Source organism: Panthera uncia, chromosome E3, assembly GCF_023721935.1.
Source record: "Panthera uncia isolate 11264 chromosome E3, Puncia_PCG_1.0, whole genome shotgun sequence".
Classification (NCBI taxonomy): Eukaryota; Metazoa; Chordata; class Mammalia; order Carnivora; family Felidae; genus Panthera; species Panthera uncia.
Window position 1 is genome coordinate 21,246,649 of NC_064815.1, and position 16,376 is coordinate 21,263,024.

Here is a 16,376-nt window from a genome sequence, read left to right on the forward strand (position 1 = left end):
TGCCAAATCCCCCAGACTACTCTCAGGAGGTAAATCTGATTTTCCTCCCTTTCCAATTCAAAGTGAGGCTCAGAAAGGTCACATAAATTGCCCGAGGTCATACAGTTAAGAAGTGAGTGCAGCCCAGACCCATCTCTGAGTGACTCTGCAAATGTTGCTCCTCATAGATGCAAGCCCTTCTCCCACTAATTACATAGCCTCCTTCTAGAAGAGGGGACATTAAAAAGCCCCTCTGGAAAAGCATGCCACAGTCTCCATACCAGAACACTAGGTTCAATCCCCTCCCCAGTAACCCGGGAGCCGTGTAACCCTGATGCTTCAGTTTCCTTCCTCGGAAAACGAGGTAACTTCCACGGCTGTTCTGAGATGAACTAGAATATTTTACATGTGGAGGCCCCCTTTCACAATGGACTGTGATGTGTCAGCCCCACAAAGTGCTTCCTGAGACACCCGCCCCTGTTACACCCATGCAGCCATGGTCACAGCTGAGTCCTGCCCATGTCAGGAGTGACCGGCCTTAAGGATGACCCCCATCGAGAACCACCGCTTCCCAACAACATAAATAGCGTCTCTTCATAATTCACTAGCTCCTGCGCTGATACAGACGTCCTTCCTCTCCACTGTGGCTCATTCAACTGGTTTGCTTGTTGTTAAGATGTGCCAATTGCTGGGTACCCTGGAGGTACCTCCAAAACACAACATCCTGTTTTCACAGCGTGAGATCACACAATACAGGCAGAATGTCTGGAACTTTGTGTGTGTGTGTGGGGGGGGGGGCAAGGACCCCAAAATACTATAATGATTTATAATACCTTATATTTCACTGCACCAGGCCAAAAATGCATACAGAAGGGTTAGGAGTCGAGCGGAAACCTGGGAGGGAGGATGGTGTCACAGTAAAACCCTGTCAGTCTCTTTGTCTGGTGCATCAGCTCCAAGACATCAGATTTGAGAAAGGAAACTTTAAAACGTGTTGTTTCTTCGGAGCATTGACCCCTTTACGTGAATATGCCACATACGCGTGGGGGCCAGAACGGTGTGGGTAGGATGGCTGGAGAAGCCAGTGCTCTGCCCTCCTGCCTGCAAGAGGTCTTTCCTCGCCTTTGCCCCTCGCCTTGGCTTTGAGCTCTCCAAGATGTGGGTAGAGAGCGCCTCCTTGCCCTCTCCAGCCGGCTCCTGCCCAGCTGCGTGTGGTCACTACAAGGAAGCATTCTTGCTGGACCCCTTTCCTCTCCTCTCTCCTCTGTCCCCTGGTGACCTCCGTGGCACGGCTTCTCCCACGACCTCTACCCTACCTCCTGCTCCCCAGGTCCAGACCCACGTCTCCACACTGACAGAGGTACCCCACGTCCTGCCATGGGCTCCAGCCCTGTCCTTCCGAACTCAGCTCCCTGCTGCCGCTCACCAACTCCTGATCTGCCATTTTTCACAGACACAGAGACACAAGTAGAGAGACCGCCTGGAGATTTCTTCCCTCAAACTACACATGCGTGCCTCCCCAGGAGGTACTGGTTTGCTCCCTCCCCGCCTGTGCCTTAGGGGGCTGGTGGGAGGGAGGAAGGTGTGCGAGGTGAGGACAGAAGGGGGAGAGCAGGTGTGTGTCATCTGAATAAGGTCCCCAAGGGGATTCCGTTACCTCTCCCCTCACACCTTGGAGAGCTGCTTCTCTAAACTTTGGTGGTATCTGTTAAGTCCCATTTCTCTCTCACATTCCTCATCAAATTGGTTACCCAGTCCTTGCTGACTGCCTCTCAAAAATACCTCCCATATCTGATTCTTCCTTTCCATTCCCACAGCCCCCAACCTCATTATCTCCTGCCGGGATTGTTGTTGCAATTGCTTGCGAGCAGGTCTCTGAACCTCCAGGCTCTCTCAGCTCCAATCCATCTTGCACAGTGCTGCCAGATTAACCTTCTAAAGCAGTGGTTTCTAAACTTTGGCGTGCATTAGAATCACCTGGGGAGCTTGTTAAAAATACAGATGTCTTGACCCCAACCTATAGATTAGGATTGAGCAGGTCTGGGCGGGGCCCAAGGTATATGTATTTTTTAACAAGCTCCCAGGTGATTCTGATGCAGCTGAGGCCTGAGGATCTCTGGCACATCTCCCTCACCATGGTGCTCCCTTCAAGAAAAAAAAAAGTTTCAATGGCTCCCACTGCCCACCAATGTGCCACAGTCTGCGTGGTTCTTGGCATGGTCATTCACTGGTCTACTTTCCAGCCTCTCCTCCTACTCTACCTCAGTACGAACCCTCTGCTGAATCCTGACGGCTCCTACCTTTCCACGCGTGTGTCCTTGCTGTCTCCTGTGCCTTAGATGTCCTGTCCTCCATCAAACCCTGTGACAGGCTGGAGTTGGGGGCCTTTGGGGGCAGAAGGATCACATGATTGGGTATAATGCACCATCCTTGGTGGTGAGGATCCAAACCACACAGGACACCTACACTTCCTGACAGCCTTATACACGTTCAATCACTTATTCCTCAAGATGACCCGAGGCGGTACTAACTTACCCAAGGTTGTTTGACAACACAGAGAGAGAGCTGCTGGTATTCAAACCCAGGCTCATCAGAGTCTAAATACAGGGCCCTTTCAACCATATCGTATTAGCTCTCATTGTTTAAAGATGATGCAAGGACCCACCCTTTGTCACGGTTGTTCCCCAACTGTGAAGATGAATCCGTGGTGGGTTCCTCACATGGTAGGTCTTGTGGCCAAAAGCTCATTCTGCCCACTGGATGCTGAAGGTTAGGAATGCTGTTTATAGGAATAAAAGAGGATTCTAGAAGCTCTCTTTAATCAACTTCCATTTGGCTTATTCCCTGGAGGAACCAATTCTTTCCTTTATGCTCTCCTATAGCTTCTGGAATGCACCACAACATACTGAGTCTTCATCTCTGATTGGCAAATATCTAGTCTGCCCACTACAGCTGGGCCGTATGCTTACCAACACTCAGCTGTTGTCGGTCCCAAGTCTGTGTATGCTAGTTTTGCTGGGTACTGCAATTCTATCGTTTAATTAGCTATTATCTGCACTGATGAAACAGGAATATGGAAAGAAAATTGGTGCTTCTCCAAAACCCAAGAAGAATGTTTGAGAAACAGCCACTAAAGGCAGAAGACTTAAAGACGGACTGCTATTCACTCAGCAGTTACGGTGGGCAAAACAACTGTGAAGGGTTGGTAAGAGAAAACAAGCCCTTAAAGCTGGAAGGATTCCACGCTTCACAAATGTCTCAGGTCTCCCTCTACTTGACTGAAATGGGAGACTGCAAATGGGGTGCTGGGGAGGTGAATCATGCCAGAGAGGCGGAGAACTCCAATAAACAAACCTATAAGCAAACAAAAGGCCTTGGCCATCTGTATAGAATGGCCTGCAATTGAAAACCGATGTAATTCACCACAATTTAACAAACCAAAGAACTGTACGATCGTCTCTGAAAAGCCTAAAGCTAGCAAAATACTCATGGTGAAAGACGGGATGCTTTTAGCCTAAGATCGGGAACAAGACAGGAACGGCCACTCACTTCTATTCAACACTGTTTCGCAGGCTCTAACAGTACAATCAGCCAGCAAAAGGAAGAACGGCATCCAGATTGGAAAGAAAGAGGCAAAGTGTCTGTATTTGTAGATATAATAACCATCTTTGTAGAAAAATCAAATAGAATCCATACAACAGCTACTAGAACTAGTAAAAATGAATTTAGCATAACTGCAGAATATACAATTACACATTATATCGTAATTGTTCTACATAACTGCAAATCAATATACAAAATCAATTGTACTAATCAATTATAACAGCAACAATCAGAAACTGAATTGAAACTTGAAAATTTTATCATTTACAATAGCACCAGAAAATATGAAATATCTCGAGATAATTCTGACAAAAGATGTGAAAGCCCTGTTCACTGAAAAATATAAAGTGTTGCTAAGTATAAGTGTTGCTAAAGAAAACCTAAATAAATGGAAAAATACTTTATTTATGGGCTAGTACAGGCAACAACGTGGATAAATCTCTCATTATGCAGAATGAAAGAAGACCAAAAAAAAAAAAAAAAACCATACTAGATGATTACAGTTCTAGAATTGTCTAAGGATATAAAGTAATCTGCAGGGACAATAAATGCACATCAGTGGTTTTGGTGGGGAGGGATGGGCATGAAGCAGGAGGAAGGGACCACGAAGTGGCACAAGGAAACTTTGGGGTGACATATAAGCTCATTATTTTGATTGCAGTGATGGTATCACGGGTGGATATATCAAAACTTACCAAACTGTGCACTTCAAATACGTGCAGTTTATTGCATGTTGGTTACACCACAAGAAAGCTGTCTTTAAAAAATCAAATGTTGGGTCGCCTGGGTGGCCCAGTTGGTTAAGCGTCCGAGTCAGTATCAGTTCAGGTCATGATCTCATGGTTGTGAAATCAATCCATGCTAAGCATGGAGCCTTCTTGGGATTTTCTCTCTCCCTCTCTCTCTCTGCCCCTACCCTGCTCACACTCACTCTCTCTCTCTCCCCCAAAACATATAAACAAACATTTAAAAATAAATAAATAAGAAATAACAAATCAAATGTCGACAGCATATAAATGGCTTTCTCAATTACCTAAGTATACATACTTCAGTGGGTCAGAGGGCTCTTCCCATTTGTGTAACATAAATACTCCTGAAGGCAAACAGTCATCATTTAGAGCTAAAACAAACCTTGGAATTTGCTAATATGATGTACAGATTAAAACCATTGAAGTTGAAGAGAACTGAGTGAGGTTCCCGGGTCCAAACGGCTAGCCGAAGGGTAGAGTGGGGTATACATTCCCAGCTACTCTGAACTCAGAAGACTCCTTAAACCTATAATCTATGTTCATCTACGAAGTTGCCAAACACTGATGATTCTGGAAACATTCCTCAATTACAAAGCTGTTAACTGAAATTCCACCTCTGTTAAGGACGTGGCAGCTGGCTGTTGGGACCACTGTAAGCTGTAAGCGCGTCCATGAGATCAGGGGAGCAAATCTTTACATACTCAGCTCAATCTCACACTCTGGTCCACAAACGTAAGATCCATCTGTTTCTTTCCTTTACTAGTAAGATAACCTCCTAATGATGATAATGATTCTGATTAATTCTCAAAATGGGTAGAGAAGCTGGCAAGAAGGAAGGAATGGAGCACAGGCTTTGACGATACACAAGCTTTCGGATGATCTCAGCTTTTATATTTTCACTTAAGACCGGAGTGAATTTGGGCTAGGAAAACCACTCTGAACCTACTCGTCTCTGTAAGATGAGATAATCCTATTTTATATAGGGTTATGGGGGAGGACTAAATGAAAGCATACATAAAGCATCCAATCAATGCCCAGTATGTAGTACATATGTTCAACCACTGGAAGCTATTATAATGAGGGCAACAACGTGAGGTTTTGGAACAGTGATTATCTTGTGATTATCGTAACTCCTTTGTCAGCCTTCACTGCATCAGAACTAGATATCCACTCTCTTTCCTGTGGTCCTTGCCATACCTTCCCCACCACACGGGTCAGTTTCCTCCATGCCACTGGGAATCGCTGGTCTAATGGGCCACAGATATTGGTGGGAGTGTATCTTTTCCCTAAGAACCTGAGAACACAGCTTATCCCACCCACCTCCTTTCTGCTGAGATCAAATCCTCCCAAGGACAAAGACAGAGTATACAGGACTATGGTCGGCAAAATTCAAATGACCGACATCACGTATGAGACCCAGGAACAGTTTAGTTTATTTGTGAACAGCCTGGGCATTCAAGTCCAAACACGCGGACTCCAGTCTTGCCTCCACCACGGTACATAACCTGTCATTCGTCAGTCTCCCCATCTGGGACGGGGGCACTTCTTCAAAAGGTTGCTGTTAGAATGCCATGAAACCATGCACAGCCCCCTGGCACATGGAAAACTCAAAAGAAGAAACGGCACGGACGCTGATTCTTAGGGAAAAACGACAGTGAAGAGGCGTGGTCTTATTTTTTCATTATTAATTGACAGCACACGGAACATACACACACGCGCGCGTGTGCACACAGACACCCATGTAAGGGGAGTTCTCGAGGGAATAGAAGACAGCCCTCCTTTTCAAAGCAAATGGTAAAACCTCCAGGGAGACAGGTATCAAGCAATAACCACCCGCAGGGCTGTTCGTGAGGTAGCTTTAAAAGAGGTAACTCCCATGGAAGCCAAAAGGAATAGAACGGGTTCTCAGCCCTTGTTTTTTCTTTGCCGAGAAGATGTCAAGGTGAATGCAGAAAACGCGCCAAGCTGCTGCTTGCCATGAGGAGTCAGTGCTAACCGTCTGTTTTGATAAAAGACGGCCGGGGCACAAGAACGAGGGAGAAAGGGAAGAGGAAAAAAGACAACTTGGATGCTCAACGGCGGGCTTTGAAAGGAGACAGGTATTCGGCGCAGAAGTCAGGCGGTGGACCCCACGTCACAGAAACCAAATTATTTCCAAAGCAGAACAGTATTCGTTATATGCTTTGGCACCAGCGACCAGTTAAGAGGAGGAAGCGGAGGAAGAGCATAGAGTCCCTCGTTCACGACCAACCTGTGCTACCCTCTCCACGACCACAGAGACCGGTGTCGGCGGAAAGGTGCTCGTGTGACAACCTCCCAGGGCTAACGGGGGGCCACGAGAAGGAGGGCACGCGGGCCCAGAAACCCTGCTCATCAGCTGGGCTGTCTTCTGTGACCCCGGCAAGCTCCAGTGAAATATTGTGTTCCCGCTTCCGAACAAACCAGCCCGAGAGGCAGATGGGCGCGGAGGGCCCTCTGCGAAATCTGGCGCTCTGGTGAGTACTGCTGGCGAGCCCAACACCCTCTTCCTCTCTTCCGAGCCAGCACACACGCGCCGGGGAATCTCCTGAAAACAAGTTCCCGAGGAAGACATATGGTGCTTACTTGCGAAGAAAGACTGCTAACAAGACAAACTGAGAAGGAATGGGGGGGAAAAGCTGAGTGAGGTTTTCAGTCCCACGAGGAGGTGAGATTCGGGCTGGAGGACGCGCACGGGGCTGCTGTGCCGACGCGTGCCCCAGGCGGAGGAGCCGGGAGCCCAGAGCCCCAGACAAAGAGCGCCGGCCTCTTGGGGCCCACTCCCCTACCCCCTACCGGCAGGCCTGGAAGTCACCACGACCGTTCCCGTCAGGCGTGACCGCTTGCAGCAGGCACCTGGGGGCTCTCTGAGGTCTCACATCCTCAGGGGTAAGGAAGGCCCCCCGGAGAAAACCGAAGCTCATCTCCTTGAGAAGAAACACCTTCTCCAGGGCTCCCGATTCTCCAGGAATGCAGACCCTTTTCTAATCCCACTGGGGAACAGGAAACTGAAAACCCCACGCTGCCGAGTGTGTTGAGGGGGCCAATGGCTACCGGAGATTTATGGAAGATGGTGGGATGTCAACACAAGAGCCTTACCAATGGCACACTGAATCTTATCTTAAGGACCTGCTATAGTTAGCAGGCGGAGGCAGGCTGAGTATGCATCAGTTGGTTTTCAAAATATGTTATTTACAATACGCAGCAGATGTTCTTTGAATTCTAATGTGAAAATACAGGCTTTTTATTTTTTACTGACAGACTAAGAAGTACACTTAATATAATAATCTTGCAAAGTCCAAAGATTACCTCACAGTTTGGAAAATACTACGTTGAGTCATTAGTCCCATTACTCAGTATTTTCAAAACTCACCAGATAAATATGGTACACTGAGACTTCCTGGTAATGACCTTCTATTTTTTGCAAGGAAGAACACAGCAAGGCTTCCCAGAAGCCTCAATTAAATCTGGAAAATGTTTCTAAAATATTCTCAAGCATAACACATGCACACATACTGAAATGTTTCAGGAGAACTTTGCTCACGGATGAGTTTCTGCTGTCACTCACTCTTTAAAAAAACTTCTTGAGTGCCTCCAACGGGCTTGGAAATACTCCAGGCTGAGGGAATACAAAGATGAGCAAGAAACATGTTGTGCCCTCAAGGAGCCTCCTGTCTACCGGAGGAAGAATTAAGTAAACAGTTACAAAGCTAAGGGGATACGCTTTATACCACGGCTCACAGCATGCCAGGGGGGGCACCTGACCAGTTTGGAAGACGGTCAGGCAATTCATCAAGTCCTGGGTCAGTGAGAATTTCCCAGAGGAAGGCTCACCGGAGAAGTCGGGAAGTTCTGAACAGGATCCTATGTGGTTCGGAGGGAAGAGGTATCCACTGGGGGTCCCGCAGGAGCAGGCCAGGGAGGGAAGGGAGGTGGGGGTGAGGGCTGGAGAAGATCCAAGGGGTGGGAAGAGAAGAACCAGAAAGGAACCTGGACTCTGGAGTCCAGCAGGCCCTCTCATGCTTCCTGCCTTGGGCAATCTGCTGCTACCATTTCTCCCCTCGGAAGAAAACAGGGACAATTCATGTCTGTTGTAGAGGGAGAAGACGTGGAAATGGTGGGCACACGGCAGGTGTTCAGAACGTACTCATTTGTTTCCTTCCTCGGCACTCTCAAAGATCTGCAAAGGCAGGCTTCTCTGACTCACGTCACTCGAAAGAGTAACTCATAGTTGGGGCTGACTAGGTTCTACAGGTTGTCAGCACATCATCTGAACGTAACGGAGCAGTTCATTCATTCCAAATTAACACCAGCATGCCTGGAACATCCAAAGCAGCGTGAGGCACTGAGGCCGGTTTCTGGGCACACGGAGCTGCCCTCAATATTCTTACCGTATGATGTGGGAAAGAGGCGAGCAAATTCAAACATCATGAGTGCCGATATGATGACAGAGGACTCTTTCTACATCAGTGGTTCTCAGCCTTGGCTGCAAATTTCAGTAACTGGGGAGCTTGTGAGGTGCGATTGATACTTAGACCCCACCCCTCCCAGTTTGGTCATTCGTGGTCCATGCATATGGGACTTAAGGGCGGCTTGGGTGATGCCAGACAAGGCTGAGAACCAGTGTGTAGAGTACGATTTTAGAGCTACTAGCACAGGTGTAGTGGTTCTCAAATTCTGGAGTATACAGGAATCACCTGAAGGCCCAGCCTCCTTCAAAGAGGACAGGGCCTGGCCTTTGTACACTTACAAGTGTCCTAAGGAGTTCTGATTCACGGAGAAGTTTGAGAGACATGGTTCCAATACAGCCTGGCGACACGGTACAGAACACGAAAAAAGCTGTGGCTTTTTCAAGATAGGTTAGAGGTGGGAGGGGTTCCCTGAATCTTTCCAGCTTCACATCTCTTCTTTGTGGGCCCCTCCTTGGCACAGCAGCAGAATTATGGCTCGTGTGTCCATGCTGGACAGAATGCCTGCATCTTAAAGCATCTTCTCACTTTGGGAATTATAACACAGGTCCCTCCAGAAGTGCTGTTTTCTCACAGGTTGTCAGATTTTATTCTCAAAGCAACAGTAGGTCACTTAGAGCAGCAGTCACAACTCTTCCTTTACAGATGAGGAAACTGAGGCCCAGAGACTTAGCCAAAGCCTCATGTTCGAGAGAAAACAGAGCTAGGACTAGAGGCAAGGTTTCCAAACTTCTAGATCTGACGTTCTTTTCAATATACCAGTGTTTCTTAAAGTGTAGGCCTAAGGCCAGCAGCACCAACATCTGGAAACGTGTCCAAAAACCAATGCAAATTCTTGGGCCCCAACCCAGATCCACTGAATCAGAAACTCTGGGGGTGGGGCCTAGCGTGAGTTTTAACAAGCCTTCCCAGGGATTCTGATATAGCGTTGCTTTTTACCATGCTGCGTCTTGAAGTACACCTTTTGCATCCAACTCTAAAGCTACTGGTATTTCCATCGATACAATGAAATATTCTACTCTTTAGTGCGCTAGTGAGTTATAGGAACCCTGGAAGGTAAGGGGAAAATTTGTGGGCTGTGTGGACTCTTGAATGAATCCATAAAGCAACGAGAAAGCGCGTGTCCTCTTTTAGCCCTAATTCCCTTGAGAAAGATTAGGTGGCTATGGCTGAGATGTAGCACCATCTAAAATATGCATGTCTGTGTCTGCATTCTCCCAGATAGGTTTCAGAAAAATTCCCTTCATTTTCAGGCAGTGAAGACTTGATGAATAATTCTAGTCTTTCAACATTGCACCCATAATTTTTTTGCACTGAAAAGTTACTGTGAAATAGAAAATGAAGTCTTTCACTGGTACCAGCCAAACCTACAAAGTGGCTCCTTTATGATGAATTCATGAAAAATTTAATGTTATGAGAGAGAGGAGGGTATTTACAGTATCTGAGCTTAGCAAAGTGGAACAGGGAGCCAACGTATGATTTCTTTTTGGCTCCCAAGGCACATGGCACACAAAATGTTTCTATAAAGAAAAAAAAAGGCAGATCTGGTTCTGAGTTCAGTGAAATATCATGATTTCCATTTGGCTGTGTCGCAGTAGTTGCCTTTTTAGGCAACTTCCCATTTCAAGGAAAAGTTTGGAGCTCATTAGAGTCACCAACGTCCTTCCAACAGAACATGCCATTCTGAGAGATCGTTGGGCTTGCTCGCCATGTCCATAACACCAGACAGGTGCCTGGAGTTGCCAGACTGGGCCAGCTACATGTGATGATGGCATCTGTGAAATTTTCTGCATATTTCATTTTCTTCCCCCTGGGTTGGCAACTGTAGGCACTGAAGGACTGGGTGAAAATATGTTCTTTTATATTTCCACCTGCAGGCGGTCCACTGAGAGAATGGCTAGGAGAAGGTGAGGTCTGCATTCTGCGAAAGGTTTAAGACCCGGACGGTACGTCATCTCACACCTGAGCTGTATCTGCTTCAGGTTACGTTTTAAAGAAAGACAGAAATCGAAACTTGGACTATTGAGTAGAGTACCACGGTCCCAACCTAAAAAGGAATCACAGAATTGCAGACTCAGAAGGGACCTTGGTCGTCTTGCACCTTTTGAGTGGCCCATTTCAACAGAATGTCCTACACCTGGTTGGCCAGGTTGCCCTACCTGAGCTCCACCTGAACGATGAAAGTAGTAAAACCACCTTGGAGTGGATCTGATAAACAATGTTTTTCCTTAATTTAGCTTGAATCACCTGTACATTTGCTATCCTCTGAGGAAATAAAGAATAATAATAATTAAAAAAAAAAAAACCCCAAGATGTAGTTCCTTCACGCGATAGCTCTTTGAATAAAGACAGCCAACGTGTCCCTTTGTCCAGGCTCTGCCACTGTCTAATAAGCTAACATTGGTTAAGTCATTAAAACTCACCAGACCACATTTCCCTCATTTATGAGCTGACGAATGTGAGAATCGCCAGCCTTCTGTAACCTTACATGGCTATACAGAGGATCAGGTAAAATGCAAAAGTCCTTTCAAATGGTATAAAACATTACGCAGGTACAAGTCAAGTCAATGAAGATGCTGGCAGGTTTGCTACAATTCTCTCCAGTTTCCTTCACCCAAGCCTTGTGCTTGGATTGACTGAAAATAGTAACAGGCCAAAATGACAGAGAACTCTCCTGACACTGACACGAAGGCTGTCGTGAACAAGTTTGGTTTTTTACCTCTTCTATATATCATAGAGGCTAAAAGTTTCATTCACTCAAGAAATACTTATCCATAATACTCTATATTTAAAACACTCTACCAGCTGGTACAGGAGTTATAACAATGAAAAGGCAGGCCTTCTACCTTTGGGGGAGCGGAGAAGACAGGCACATAAATAATTGAAATATAAGACAAAGAGCCGCAAGTCCTTCCCCCTCCCCCAACACACACAATTCTGGAAATCCAAAAGAGAGAGAAATCCTATTCTAAGACTTCACGGAGGAGAAGGGATTTGAAGGATCTGAGAATTTCAACACACAAGATCATGCTGGCAGAAATAAAGGATATCACTTTGGATGAAAGGCACAGGATAAGCAGGGGTGTGGAATAACAGATTGTAGAGGCAGAAGACAAAGATGACCAGGGTTTTGCTTGGGCTAGAACACAGGGAGGGAGGGAGAGTACAGAATTGGTCTGAAGGGAAGACAAGGTTCAGGTTGTAGAAGGCCTTACAAGTTAGGTGAAGGAGTACAGGATGTATTCAGTAGGGTTAAGGAACCTGGAAGGCTGCCTAAGGAAATGGCATACTCACATTCATTTGGAAGGAGGACTGATGTCTGGCAGCCATGCGTAAGACGGAATGAGCAGAGTCGGAATGGGGCCTGGTGACAGTCCAGGTACGAGAAACAAAGGCCTGGCTTTGGACAATGGCATGAAGAAGTAGGACAACAGATGAAGAAGTACAGCCCAGACAGAACAAAAGGGCGTTACATACACGATGGCTGTCAGCCATGGCAACCAAGGAGTTGAAAGAAAGAACTAAGTCAAATTTTCAACCCTGGGTCACTCTATGGCCAGAATTAGGGAAAGCACGAGAGCCTGCCAGGGTGTGAGTTCTGTTTTGAGCAATGAGTCTATGAAGCTGGCAGGACATCCAAGTGGTGAAGATAGTTTTGGAAGTTATCCACATAGTTAGGAGCCAGATGGTGTTATGAGACTGGAAAGAGAGAAAATAAAGAGACAGATAAAAGAGGGGGCATCCATATTTAGGAAGGCAGGGAGCAATGGAGCCCAAGGTAGAAGGAGAACGTGGAGTATCACGGAAGCCAAAAGAAAAAGAGGGTTTCAAGACGGAGGGATGGCCAACGGGGTTCTGTGTGACCTAAAGGTCATGGGGAAAGGGACCAGGGAAGTTACCAGGCTTGGCAAATACGATGACGCCATGAACCACGAAGAGAAATTTCAGCAAACTAATAAAGGTAGACTCACGAGTGCAAGAAGTTAGGTGGGAGTGGGTGGGAAAAGAAGTACCAACCACGAGAACAAACTGTGCTTCCAAAAGACTTGACAGTGAAGGAAATGAGAATAGAATGGTACCTCGAGGGGCAGCAGGAGCCAAGCAATTTTTTTTAACTTTTTTTTTTTTATTTATTATTTTTGAGACAGAGAGAGACACAGCATGAACGGGGGAGGGGCAGAGAGAGAGGGAGACACAGAATCGGAAGCAGGCTCCAGGCTCTGAGCCATCAGCCCAGAGCCCGATGCGGGGCTCGAACTCGCAAACCACGAGATCGAGACCTGAACTGAAGTCGGACGCTTAACCGACTGAGCCACCCAGGCGCCCCAACCAAGCAATTTTTTAAAAGCATCAACTCTTGAGTCTTTCTGGAAGTTGAAGAACGAAAATGAAGAGAGTCAAAAGCCAGGTTCTGGAGGAGGAGGGAGGAAATGGAAGAGGGCACACAAATGGAGGTGCCCACCTTAGAGAAAGGAGTGGATACTTCCTTCATTATTTAGGTGAATGGGAGGAGGAAATGGAAACACTGGTCAAATCTGAGGAGGGGCCTAGGAATATTGAGATCATTCATCCTACAGATAAGTTGGAAGGGACCTGATAATGATGTTTGCATCTATAAAGAATTTGAGGGTTGGTGAAATGATGAGAGAGACAAAATAAAGAAGGGAATAGGAGTTATTATAGAAGCTAATGCAATTGAAGTCAGTAAAAGACACAAGTGAAATCTTTCTCAACATGTAACATGTCAGACCCAGGAACCCTCGTTGGAAGTTGGAAAATTTTTCTTTAGAGATATTTAAAAACATAACTGAATTCATGTCCAGTCAGCATATGATATTTCAGAGATTAAACATCTGGAAAAGGCAAATCCATACAGATTGAAAGTACAAGAGTGGTTGTCAGGGGCTGGAGGCAGGAAGGCATGGGTATGGGGTTTCTTCTCGGTGTGATGAAAACGTTCTGGAATTAGACAGTGGTGTTGGTTGTGTGAGATACTAAATGTCTGCGAATATACTAACAATCAGTGAACTGTAGACGTTAAAAGGGTGAGCTTTATGCGATTGTATCTCGATAAAGCTTTTTTATTTAAAACAAATTAAGTCATTTAAAAACAAAAGATTATTTCAGAGGCAGACCTGTCAATAGATATGGAAATATACTAAATGATGTTTTCCTTACATCCCGAAAACCCTCTTGGTTTTCTTTCTTGCAAGGAGCTCTCAGGGCCCCGCAAAGCAGCTAAGACATCATGATTTATTTCAAGAAAATGCTCCAGGAAGGATGTACCAGTATTTGTCCCAGGCAGTAGTTAAGACTGAAGGAAATGCTCAGATTCTCAAGTATTGTGTTCCTAATCAGTGCTCCCCTAACCAAAGTCCACGGACTGATTGCATCCAAACTGTGTGGAGAACATTTCAAAAGTACAAATGCCCAGGCCCCACGAAAGGTCTCCTAACCTACAGTGTCTGGAGACAGGGTACCCGAGTCTGTATTTGCGTGAAACTTTCTACGTTGGCAAACTGCTGTGTCATCACCAACCACACTGTTGAGTAGAAGCATGAGCAAACAGCGTAACCAGCAGAATGGTGGCTGGGCCATTGTGGGGTGTGATGAGCCCATGTCACTGATGGTCACCATGATATGCCAGGCTCTCAGGCAACTTTTCTAAACACTGACTGCTACTGCTCATATTCCTAACCGTCTCCCCCTCGGTCTTTACAGTTTCGAAGGTCCTCGATCCCCTGAGGACATCTTCTAGTTTGCTTTAAGGAAATTAATTCTGTGGCAAGACAGACTGCAGATCCTCTAGCACGCAGACCAGGCTGTGCTAATACTGGCTGGGTTGTCTGGCAGAAATGAAAACGAAATAATACAATATTGCCACCCAGTTTTAATTTGATTGGCAAGTCATACTCAAAGGCCAGAGTTGTGGTTTCTTGGAAATCAAGAAGATAAAAGAAAAGTCAACAACGAATGAGCATCTTCCTTTCTTCATTCCTTCTGCATTTACCAGGAAACCAGCACTCTGCGAAGCCCAGATAAGGCATGACACCTGTCCTCGAGGACAACACAACGCAGGGGGGGAAGTGGAAAGTGGCTGGTGCGTAAGTGCAGGGGCGTCAGTCTCGCGAGCGGTCTGCACAAGGAGAGTGCGGGGACACAGGCTGTGTGTCGGGAGGAAAACGCACACCGCTCCGAAAGAAGACTGGCTTTATGACAACCTGAACCAAACGCTTCCCCCTGCCGGGTCTCTGGAACTCAGGAAATGGTGTCGACTGTAACCAGGGCTGTGCCAATCTCTCCCGTCGCCTATCTGTGGAGCCGCACGTCCACCTTTCCTGTGGGGAAGGACCCAGGCTGTGATATCCGGACCCTGTGTGCTCTGCCCAGGACCTGACTGATACCTCACTCTTCCCCTGAAGCCCGCCGTGGAAATGAAGAGCTTCTCTTCATGAGAACGGCCAGGGGTCTCTCCTCGGAGGCCTATGTGTCCACTAGCCAACACCACAAGCAAGCTCTAGGTCCCTCTCAAGCTCGTATTAGTAGGCGAAGGAGAGCGCCTCTGACATTCTCCAGTGACGGCCCCGGGAGCAGGTTTTTGCCAGCGGTGAGCACCCAGGCATAAAGGAAAGACCTCAAAGCTGAAGGCTCTTTTCCCTCCACAGACAGTCTCTTGGCACAGTCGGCCCCGTGCACAGCTGCCTGGAGCTGAGCTAGAATGGCAATCGTCGTCGTTCTGCGGTACGACAGGAGTGGTATTTTGCTGTAGGCCCAGCTTCTGTTAAGATGGCAGAAGGAGTGGCCTGTCATCCAGAATTACTTCTCAGATCCCAATTATATGTTTCAAAAATATCACCTATTAAGGCCCAGACACTTTGTTTGCTGGTTGCAGCCCTCTGAACAGGTTACCATGGATTTATGCTGGCATAATGGGCCTGCATGATGTATGTTCCCTGTCAGTGCTGAAACAACAGTCAGTGCGTCTGAGCAGGCCCACCTGCCAAGCAATATGTTCTCAATCCCTCAGGCAGAGCAGTGCATTGCTCGGCTAAGGAAATGTCCCCCCACTGAGCAAATGGCAGAGCCACGGAACACAGGCAACTGTGAGCGCATGCGCACAGAAGATCACAGACACACGGCAGGAGGGGCGACGGGGAGGGACAGTGAGGATGTTCCCGTCAAGCTTCACTTCACAGTGACAGGCAAACGATCTCACGGTTTTTCTTTCTTTCCTTTTTTTCCTTCTCTAATGAACTACCATAGGCTGCTAATCGCATACATCATTAACACAAGTGGCCGGAGGTTGGCTGTGGGATGGCTGGCAGATCGGTCGCCGAAGCCCAAAACGGGGAAGGGACGGGACTGAACGCTCAGGATCACGCAGAAGGGGCCTGTCTCGTGGTGCTTAGGTGTGCCGGTGGAGGACAAAGGCATAGTCTGATGGAACCCTCTTTGCGGGGGGGGGGGGGGGGGGGGGGGGGGGCCCCCCCCGCCACACCGACAAAAGAGGGAGGGTCCCCCCCCGCCCGGGGGGGGGGGGCCCCCCCCCCCCCCCCCT

At 47.2% G+C, this 16,376-nt stretch overlaps 1 protein-coding gene and 1 long non-coding RNA gene across 3 annotated transcripts in view; one reads left to right on the forward strand and one right to left on the reverse strand.

Annotated features, from left to right (window-relative positions):
- Positions 1–16,376, reverse strand: part of AUTS2 (activator of transcription and developmental regulator AUTS2) — a 1,037,388-nt gene that overhangs the window by 279,263 nt on the left and 741,749 nt on the right. The gene's annotated exons all lie outside the window — the stretch shown is intronic.
- Positions 15,822–16,376, forward strand: part of LOC125928492 (uncharacterized) — a 4,363-nt gene continuing 3,808 nt past the window's right edge. The window contains exon 1 of the long non-coding RNA XR_007459679.1: positions 15,822–16,227. This is a non-coding gene — a long non-coding RNA (uncharacterized LOC125928492). The remainder of the gene's footprint in view (positions 16,228–16,376) is intronic.